Genomic DNA, 10385 nt, shown 5'->3' on the forward strand with positions numbered 1-10385 from the left:
TAAACAAGCTTGGTTGGATAATGTCACACTACTTCCTGCTATTGAGAATTTTACAACATTAGTTCAACAATGGAATAAATCTACCTTTGGAAACATTTTTAAGAAAAAAAGGCATCTTCTTGCTAGATTAAATGGGATTCAGGCTTCTCTTCATTATCCCACTAGTCAGTTTTTACATAATTTGGAAAAGGAATTAATGTTGGAGTTTAATCAGGTCCTTCGTTTAGAGGAAGATTTTTGGAAACTCAAATCCCATATTGATTGGCTTAACAATGGGGATGCAAATACCAAATTCTTCCACCTCACGACTATTAATCATAGAAGGCATAATCGAATCACTGCTATTCAAGACATGGGGGGAAATTGGATCACAGAACCTACCAAAATTATTGATCATATTTCCCTCTATTACCAGACCCTCTTTACTACGCAAAAAACTTGTTCAATTCCAAGAGCAATACTTCTCCGTTCAAATACATTAACACAAGCTGAGTGTGACTCCCTAATACAACCTCTACAAAATTATGAGATTATGAATGCTCTTACGTCCTTTAAGCCTATGAAAGCACCTGGCCTGATGGACTTCTCACCCTTATTTTTATCAAAATTATTGGGATACTATTGGGGACTCTATCATACATTTCTGTCATAAGATTTTCACTGACTATGAAATTGACCCCAAAATAAATTCTACCTTGATTTGCCTTATTCCTAAAAATAATAATGCTGCTATAATTACTCAATATAGGCCTATTAGTCTTTGTAATACTATTTACAAAATTATTACAAAGATTTTAGTTAATAGATTAAAGCCCCTCCTGGACCACATCATACATCCTACACAATCCAATTTTCAACAAAATAAAAGGGCGGCGGATAATGCTATCATAGTACAAGAAGTCATTAATAATTTTCAAAAAATGACAGGTAATAAGCTTGGTATGCTTCTTAAGATTGATCTAGAAAAGGCTTTTGATAAATTGGAATGGTCGTTTATCCGTAATACTTTAGTTAGTTTAAATTTTCCACCTCAATTTATCAAATTGATCATGTCTTGCATTACAACCACTACTACTTCTATCTTAATCAATGTCAGTCCAACTCATACCTTTCAGCCCACTCGGGGCATTAGACAGGGTGATCCTTTGTCGCCCTACCTGTTTATTCTTTGCCTTGAAATGTTGTCCAGGAAAATCAATAATGTTGTTGACTACCAGGCCCGGACACCCATATCATTGGCAAAGACTGGGCCTTCTTTATCTCATTTATTCTTCGCCGATGATATTATCCTTACCTCACAAATTACACCTACTACATGTCAATCAATGGTTAATACTATTATCAACTTTACTAATCAATCGGGTCAATCTATTAATTTTGACAAATCAAAAATCTACTTCTCCAAAAATTGTCATTCTAATACTAGGAATATCATTGTGCAACTTTTCCATATGAAAGAGGGTCGTAGGTTTGGAAAGTATTTGGATTTTCCTATTTTTACAAGCAAGCCTGTAAAAGCTGACTATCAATTTCTACTTGATAATTTTAAAACTAAATTGGCAGGCTAGAAAACCAATTTCCTATCTCGAGCAGGAAGGCTCACCTTAATAAAATCCACCCTTAATCAACTTTCAAATTATTTAATGCATTATCTCAAATTGCCTACTTCCATTCTATACCAGCTTAATAGATACCAAAAGAACTTTCTTTGGGGCACCACAACACAACAAAAGAAATTATATCTTCTTAGGTGGTCTACAATTACGCAACCTTTAGAAATTGGAGGTCTAGGTATCCAAAGTTTGGAATATAAAAATAAGTCACTCCATGCAAGTCTTGCCTGGAGACTGTTCCAGCATCCACAACAATTATGGGCACAAGTCTTATTACACAAATATTTACGGCCAAAACAACTTCCTTATTATAATAGCTATTTTACTTGGCGCAATATTATTAATGGATGGAAATGTTGTAGCTTAGGTTATAAATGGAATGTTGTAACGGGACAGCATGTTCATTTTCGGACTGATGCCTGGCTTCGACATAATTTCACACTTAGATGCTATTTATATGGACCTATGCCTAAATTGGAGGAAAATAAATTGGTATCTAGTTATTTCTTTAATCACAGATGGCACCTAGACAATCTCCCTTTTGATTTACCTGTACACCTCCTTTCTATCATTCATAATATGTATATGCCACTTTATACTACTAACTATGACAAAATCTATTTGAACTTAACGGCTAATAGATTTTTCTCAGTTAACTCTATGTATAGGTGCTTAATTACTATAAACCCACCCCCAGCTACTTCTCTGACTACCTCCTTTAAGTGGATTTGGAATCTCCCTATTCCCCCTAAAATAAGTTTTTTCCTTTGGCTCCTATGTCATAACAGACTCCCCACAGCTGTCTACCTTACACACCTAGGTATTACTAACTCAGCAAATTGCCCCCAATGTCATAAACAAAATGAAACAATCCCTCATTTATTCCAAGAGTGTGTTCCTACCATATTTTTTTTGGCACTCACTCAGAATCGACCCTCCCAATTTTCCATTGGTGGTTTCTCAATCTGAAATTATGGCTTGGTTATACACGCTCATACATACACCTTTGCATTCTACACCTTATAACATCCCCTCACAAATTATCATTCCTTTTGCATTATGGGAAATTTGGCTTCAAAGGAACAAGTTTGTTTATGAACATAAGCCAAATGACTTAAATATACATTCCTTCTTGGTCAAGGTAGCTGAATATTACTTTCTTGCTAACCAATCTAGGAAGAAGAAATCTAAGTCTCCTATCTATATTAAATGGCACCCACCAAACCATATGGTTTATAAATTAAATATTGATGGATCTTGTTGCCCCGCTCAACGTACTTATGGAATTGGTGGTGTTATCCGTAACCACCAAGGAAATTGGGTCATAGGCTTTGCAGCATCTGTCCAAGCAGGTACATCTCTACAAATAGAGCTTGTTGCACTCATCAAAGGCTTACAACTTGCCCCTCAACATAAGCTCCTTCCAATCATCATTGAGACGGATGCACAAGCAGTAATTGGTATGTTAAATTCGCCTGCAATGAGCTTTATTAATATTGTTGATGATTGCAGGTCCTTACTCAGACAGCTGGATAGTCCATCAGTCCAAGTTATCTACAGAGAGCAAAATTGTGTAGCAGATAAATTAGCTAAATATGGTGCAAATGTACAGGAGCAATGCCTACATTTTGTAACACCTCCACCTTTTGCTATGTCTTGTTATGAACAAGATCACCAGGGCACGCTCCACAGCAGGATGTCTCGGCAGCTTAGTGTTGCACAATCTCTCTCTGGCTCCTATGGTTTAGATAGTGTGTGTAATAGTACTACTACTTCCTTGTTAGCTTCTACTTCCAGTTTGTATGGCTTTGGTAGTGTGTGTGCTAGTTCAAATCCTTTGTTAGGTTCTATTTCCAGTACTAGTTTGGTATCTAACTCCATCTTTGTACAAGGGATGCCGTGTATGCATCCTAGACTCATGTAAATATTTTGTTATGATATAATATGTCTATCTTTCCGACCAAAAAAAAAGAGTAAATTCTCTTGGTATTTTAGGCACGTTAAATTTTCTCCCCCCTCTAATTCATGTTTTTCTCGGACAAATCCGTTGTCTAATACATCTCTCTAACCTTACATATAATCTCTTAATGATTTTTGTGCTTAACTCGAAAAAAAAAATCGTATCTAAGTTAAACGTTCATAACTTTTAGTGACTTTATCAATTTTATAAGTCTTAAATATTGAAATTTCCTATATAATTCAAATAAGGAAAGATTTAAAAACTAAAATTTTGAAAGATTTCAATACTAAATATTAGGAAGATAAGCAGATTACTATTTTGTCTAGTGTGAACTCTATTTTTAAAGGGTAAAAAAGTGAAAAACACTTCGCTAAGGGCCTTCTGTTAGAACTTATTGCAGGTGCGAGACTAAGAAACCCTAGCCATGGAGGATACACGAGCTGAAGAAGAAGAAGAAGGAAACGGGAAAAAATTGTTTTCTGTATATCAATGTATCAGTACATTTTTGTGTCTATATATATACAAAATGCATAATTAACCTCCACTAACTAACTAGTAGTCCCCACTGTATTTCTAACCACTATGACATCTGTACACTAACAATTAAACTAACATCTACTCTTTCTTGCTATGTCACTGCTCCTGTTTCACCCTCCCCCTCAAGCTAGGTGGTGCAAAGATATTCAACAGACCTAGCTTGGACACTAAGTATTCTGTTGAGCTCTGGGCAGTCCTTTAGTCAACACATCTGCTAACTATTCTTTGGTTCCCACATACTCTGTCTTGATTAGTCCCTGCTGAATCTTTTGTCTTATGAAATGAAAATCAATCTCTATGTGTTTGGTCCTTTCATGAAAGACAGGATTAGCAGCTCTTTGTATGGCTGCTTTACTGTCAGTGAAGATAGTAGCTGGTAATTCAAACATCACCCCAATGTCCTTGAGTAATCCAAATATCCACACTAGTTCAGCCACTATTGTTGCAATGCTTCTGTACTCTGACTCTGCAGAACTTCTAGAGATAGTGCTTTGCTTCTTTGATTTCCATGATATCAGTGAGTCTCCATATTTTATAAGAAATCCAGACACAGACTTTCTAGTCAATGGGCATGCAACCCAATCAGCATCACAGAAGGCTGAGATAACACTTCTTTTCTGACTAGATAGAAGCACACCTTGCCCAGGGTGATTCTTGACATACTTCACTACCCTGAGTGCTGCCTCCATATGAGATTTCTTAGGTTTTTGCATGAACTGGCTGAGAGTTTGAACACTGAATGCAATGTCTGGCCTTGATACTGTCAGATATAGGAGTTTGCCCAGAAGCCTTTGATAGCTAGTTACATCATGTAGTAGTGCATCATCCAAGGTCTTGGATGTGCCTGTGTGTTCATCATACTGTGGAGTAGTTAGTTTCACATTTGCCTCAAGAGGTGTAGCAGCAGGATTTGCAGCACCTAAGCCAAGTTCAGATACAAGTTCTAATACATATTTCCTTTGATGCATCAGAATACCCTGTGGTGATCTTGCAAATTCTATTCCAAGGAAGTATTTCAACTCCCCTAGGTCTTTCATCTTAAAGGTCTTCTGAAGTGTAGCTTTGGTTTCTTCTACTAGTCTCAAATCAGGCCTGTGATGAGCATGTCATCCACATAGACTAATATGACCACAATGCAACTGCCAGTACCTTGTACAAATAAGGAGTGGTCATGTTGACTTTGCATGAACCCAAAGCTGATCAGTGCCTCTGATAACTTGGCATTCCACTGCTTGGGAGCTTGTTTGAGACCATACAAGGATTTCAAGAGTCTGTAGACTAGCCTACCCTCTCCCTGACTCTGAAATCCCTGAGGAAGGGTCATATAGATCTCATCTGGCAAGTCTCCTTTAAGGAAAGCATTATACACATCCATTTGGTGGATATGCCAATGCTCAGAAGCTGCAACAGAAAGAATGGTCCTAATAGTCACCATTTTGACAACTGGACTGAAGGTCTCTTGATAATCAATACCTTCCTGCTGGCTGTACCCCTTGGCCACCAACCTGGCTTTAAATCTTTCAACCTCCCATGTAGCCTTGTACTTCACTTTGAAGATCCATTTGCAACCAATAGGCACCTTGTCTGGAGGAAGTGAGACAACCTCCCAAGTGTGATTGGCTTCCAAAGCAGCAATTTCTGATTTCATAGCCTCCACCCACCTTGAATCTTGAACATCTTCAGCATAAGAAGAGGGTTCCACAATGGATGAGAAGGCAGCAATGTAGGACTGATAAGAGGGAGACAAGTAGTCACAGGAAACATAGTTGGCTATGGAATATAATACAGTAGAGGTAGAAGGGTGAGTGACAAAGTCCTTAAGCCACAATGGAGGATGCTTAGTTCTAAGTGACCTTCTCAATGTGGGGCAAGGTTCAGGGGAAATGCTCAAAGGTGCAGGACTACCAGAGGAAGAAGTAGAAGGAAGTGGGGAAGAAGGAGTAGAAGGATTTATGTGAGGAGAGGAACAAGCATCTCTGGGCACCTCTTCACAACTAGGTGGTGAAGGAAAATAGTTGAAAATAGTAGGAGAGGCATTCAAGGAAGTTTTGAAGGGAAATACATTCTCCTGGAAGACAACATCTCTATTGACAAAGAACTGTTGTGTAGAGATATCTAAAAGAATATAACCTTTTTGAGTATCTGAAAAACCCTTGAGAATGGCAGGTTTGGCTCTAGGCATGAGTTTGTCTGTTTTCTGCACTTGCTTAGCAAAGCACAAACAGCGTAGAGTCCTAAGGTGTCCTAGCTGGGGCCTTCTCTTGTACATCAATTCATAAGGGGAACAACCTTTTAACACTGAAGATGGTAGTCTGTTGATCAAGTAGGCTGCAGTGATAACACAATGACCCCAAAACTTGATAGGAATGTGAGCTTGAAACCTCAGAGCCCTGGTGATTTCTAGAAGATGCATGTGCTTCCTCTCAGCTACTCCATTTTGCTGTGGAGTGTATGCACGGGTGGTTTGATGAAGAATACCAAGTTTATGGAAGACAGACTTACATACTGCATTCAGAAACTCAGAGCCATTGTCAGATCTCACCATTTTAACTGTTTTATTGAACTGAGTGTGAACAAAAGCAATGAACTGTGGCAGAACAACACACACATCAGATTTCAGTTTCAGTAGGAAAACCCAGGTCATTCTAGTGAAGTCATCAACTACTGTAAGAAAATACCTATGACCATCAAAGGTGGCAGTTTTATAAGGTCCCCAAACATCTATATGAATTAGATCAAATGCACTATTACTCTTAATACTACTGTGAGGAAATGGTGTCCTGGCTAGTTTAGCACAAGGACATACACAGCAATTATTGATGGCATTAGTAATACTAGCCTTGACAGGGAATAGTCTCTTCAGGACAATGATGGACACATGACCAAGTCGCCTGTGCCATAAGGCTATATCATTGGAACTGGCTGAGAGATCAGCATTTGTGTTAACAGCTGCCAGGGATACTGCAGTTAACCTCTTATTTCCATGTTGTTGTAGAAAGTACAGGCCACCCCTTTCTCTACCAATCTCCTTCACCCTGCCATTGAAGAGCTCCCGAAACACACAAAAATCAGGATAGAAAGAAGCAAAACACTTTAGGTCCCTTGTCATTTTTGACACTAACAGCAGGTTATACTTGAACTTTGGTACATAAAATACTTATTTTAGTATGTTGTTGTTTGATATCTGACTATCTCCAACATGAGTTACTTGTGTGACATCTCCATTTGGCAAGAGAACCTTCCTAGGAATAGAAGGAGCAACTACAGTGGTCTTATCTATCAGGTTGAGAGTAGACACCATGTGATTAGTTGCCCCTATATCAATGACCCATTCTTGTGGGCTATTGGAGGCTAGTAAAGCAACACTAGTACCTGCTGCATTAGCCTGAGATGTAGATGTAGGGCTGTTGTTGTTTGCTGAGGTAGAACTTGTTGTATTGCTGTTCAAAATTTGCATAATCTGGTCATACTGTTCCTTGGTAAAAGGAAAGCTACCAACTCCTCCATGTTGTGATTGTAAGTCCATATTGGTAGTGTGACTGTTGTGTTGCAAGGGTTGAGCAGACCTTGGTTGCATAGTAGTCATCTGAAAGCCAGATCTTGGATGTCCATTATGCTGTGTGTAAGGACTTAATTCAGGTGGTGCAATGTAGTTACTAGGTGGTGGACCATACTCAGTTACTGCATTATAAGCACTAGCTCCCCCTTTCTTCTTAAACTTGTAGTCAGCTGGATAACCAACTATTTTGTAGCAATTCTCTTTTCTATGACCTTTTAGTTTACAGAAGTCACAGTATAAATTGAAATTCTTTTTGTGTTTTGGTCTATTATCAGACTTCGAGCTGTATAGTGCTGTAGATTCATAGTTACTACTGGTGACATTAGGTCCAGTACCTAGAATTCCTGCTGATCCTGCTACACTTCTTTGACTTTCCTCACTCATTAACATAGCATAAGCTTGATTCACAGTAGGTACAGGTTTCATCATAATAATTTGACTACGAGCCTGTGAGTATGAGTCATTCAATCCCATAAGAAACTGATATAACTTCTGTTTGTGCAGGTGTTCAATAAATTTCTTAGTTTTAGGGCAGTCACAACCAGGATGAGGAACTAAATCTTCAGTTTCATCCCATAGATCCTTGAGTTTGGAATAGTACACAGATATAGAGGAGATACCTTGAGTTAGGGTTGCAATTTCCTTGTGAAGGTTATAACATCTAGTGTCATTGACCTTGTCAAAACGTTCTTGCAGATCCATCCACACGGTGTGTGCATTGGTTGCATAGGCAATTCCACTGATTAAGGTCGGTGCTACAGTATTCATCAACCATGATAAGACAATTGCGTTGCATCTCTCCCACTGGTACCAGTATTTTTCTCGAAATTTTTCCTTCTTCCACCTTCCGTCAACCATTCCGAGTTTATTTTGACCTAGAAGTGCAATTTTCATAGATCGATACCACATCGAGAAGTTGTCTGTCCCTGTTAGTTGAAAGGAAATTAGAGAAATTCCACTTGTATCAGTGGATGCCAAAAACAGAGGATGAGTGATTGGAACTGAAATTCCTTCTTCAAATTCATCCTCCGATGAGATTTGCGAGGTTGCAGTTACAGTTGCAGGTGTTTCCTGCTCGGAGTTGTCATTCGCCATTGTTGACGACTTTAAGCTTCAAAGTTGAGATACGAAGAAGAGACTTGAGAAGATGGAGAAATTGCGGAACTGGATCGATTTGCGAGCTGTGATTCAGAGCTCGTGCTCTGATACCATGTTAGAACTTATTGCAGGTGTGAGGCTAAGAAACCCTAGCCATGGAGGATACACAAGCTGAAGAAGAAGAAGAAGAAGAAGAAGGAAATGGGAAAAATTATTTTCTGTATATCAATGTATCAGTACATTTTTGTGTCTATATATATACAAAATGCATAATTAACCTCCACTAACTAACTAGTGGTCCCTACTGTATTTCTAACCACTATGACAGTTGTACACTAACAATTAAACTAACAGCTACTCTTTCTTGCTATGTCACTGCTCCTGTTTCTACACCTTCGTGCTTTTACTATAACTAGTTTCTCGCCACGTACGTTGCACGTGTATTCTAAGTATTTTAGTACAACGTTATAAATTATTATAATATAATTTTAGTATAAATTTTTATGAATAGTCAATATGACTTCTCGCATCGTAATGTATTTGTCGAGTTCAAAATGTATGATATCGAGTGAATTTATGAAAATGACAATGAAAGTTTGATTAGACACATGATTTATATACTCATTTTGATTGCGTGAAGTACAAACATGTAATGAAGCATATCAAATCTTATTTTACGAAACTTGTATTAACAATATCTTTTCTTCTGGAATAGTCGTGGAGATTGATGTTTTTCTTAAAGTATATATATATTTGTGTGTATATCGCCTCATATTTTACTTTTGTTTCGTGGATTTAGGATGTGAAATGTGTTGATTTATATTAATTTGAGGTGTTTTTATGTGTAGGAATGATCCGGGAGCAATCGGGGGTGAAATGTGCGAAATTAGAGCCAAAACGGACAAAAACAGGAAAATGGGACATTGCAGCACCACGGGCAGCACCCTGAGCTACCTGTGTCGCCAAAACTAGTAGCAAAAAATTCACAGCACCATTGAGGGCGCCTAGCGCTGAGCAGGGCGCCAGTGGCGTGAACCTTCTCCAAATTCGCCCTGGACACGGTTATTTCGGCCCTAGACCTACCCAACACGTATAAAAGCAAGACGAAACTTATTGGTGAGGGGGTGACTCCACTTTTAAAGGAGAATACACACGAGAAACATTTGGAAGCGAAGATATCTCAGTTTTCTTCATCTTTTTCTAGTATTTTCAATTATTCAAACACTTATGAAATTGTTTGCTATTATCATGAGTGGCTAAAAACCCATTGTGTTTTAGCCATGAATATTGTTGTTTAACGTTGACTTAAACTTGATCACAATTCACTAATATATGGCCGTTTCTTCAATTCTGTGATTAATTGCTTAATTGTCTGGCCAGCAGTTAGGTTCTATTCACTATCTATGCTATGCTTGGGAAAGTCGTGTTTAGATTAGAGATGAACTGAAGAGAGCACAATCTTAAATCTTAGGGGGGCGGATTTGTGGTTAGGATAGGAATATACCTAGTCACCGTACTTAATTAAATATCGTAATCTTAATGCGTTCTTAATAGATTGATTTCATAGAAATATAGGCGTTAATCTATTTTGAATAGGCGAGTAGTACTTCGGGAGAAG

Source organism: Nicotiana attenuata, chromosome 5, assembly GCF_001879085.1.
Source record: "Nicotiana attenuata strain UT chromosome 5, NIATTr2, whole genome shotgun sequence".
Classification (NCBI taxonomy): domain Eukaryota; kingdom Viridiplantae; phylum Streptophyta; class Magnoliopsida; order Solanales; family Solanaceae; genus Nicotiana; species Nicotiana attenuata.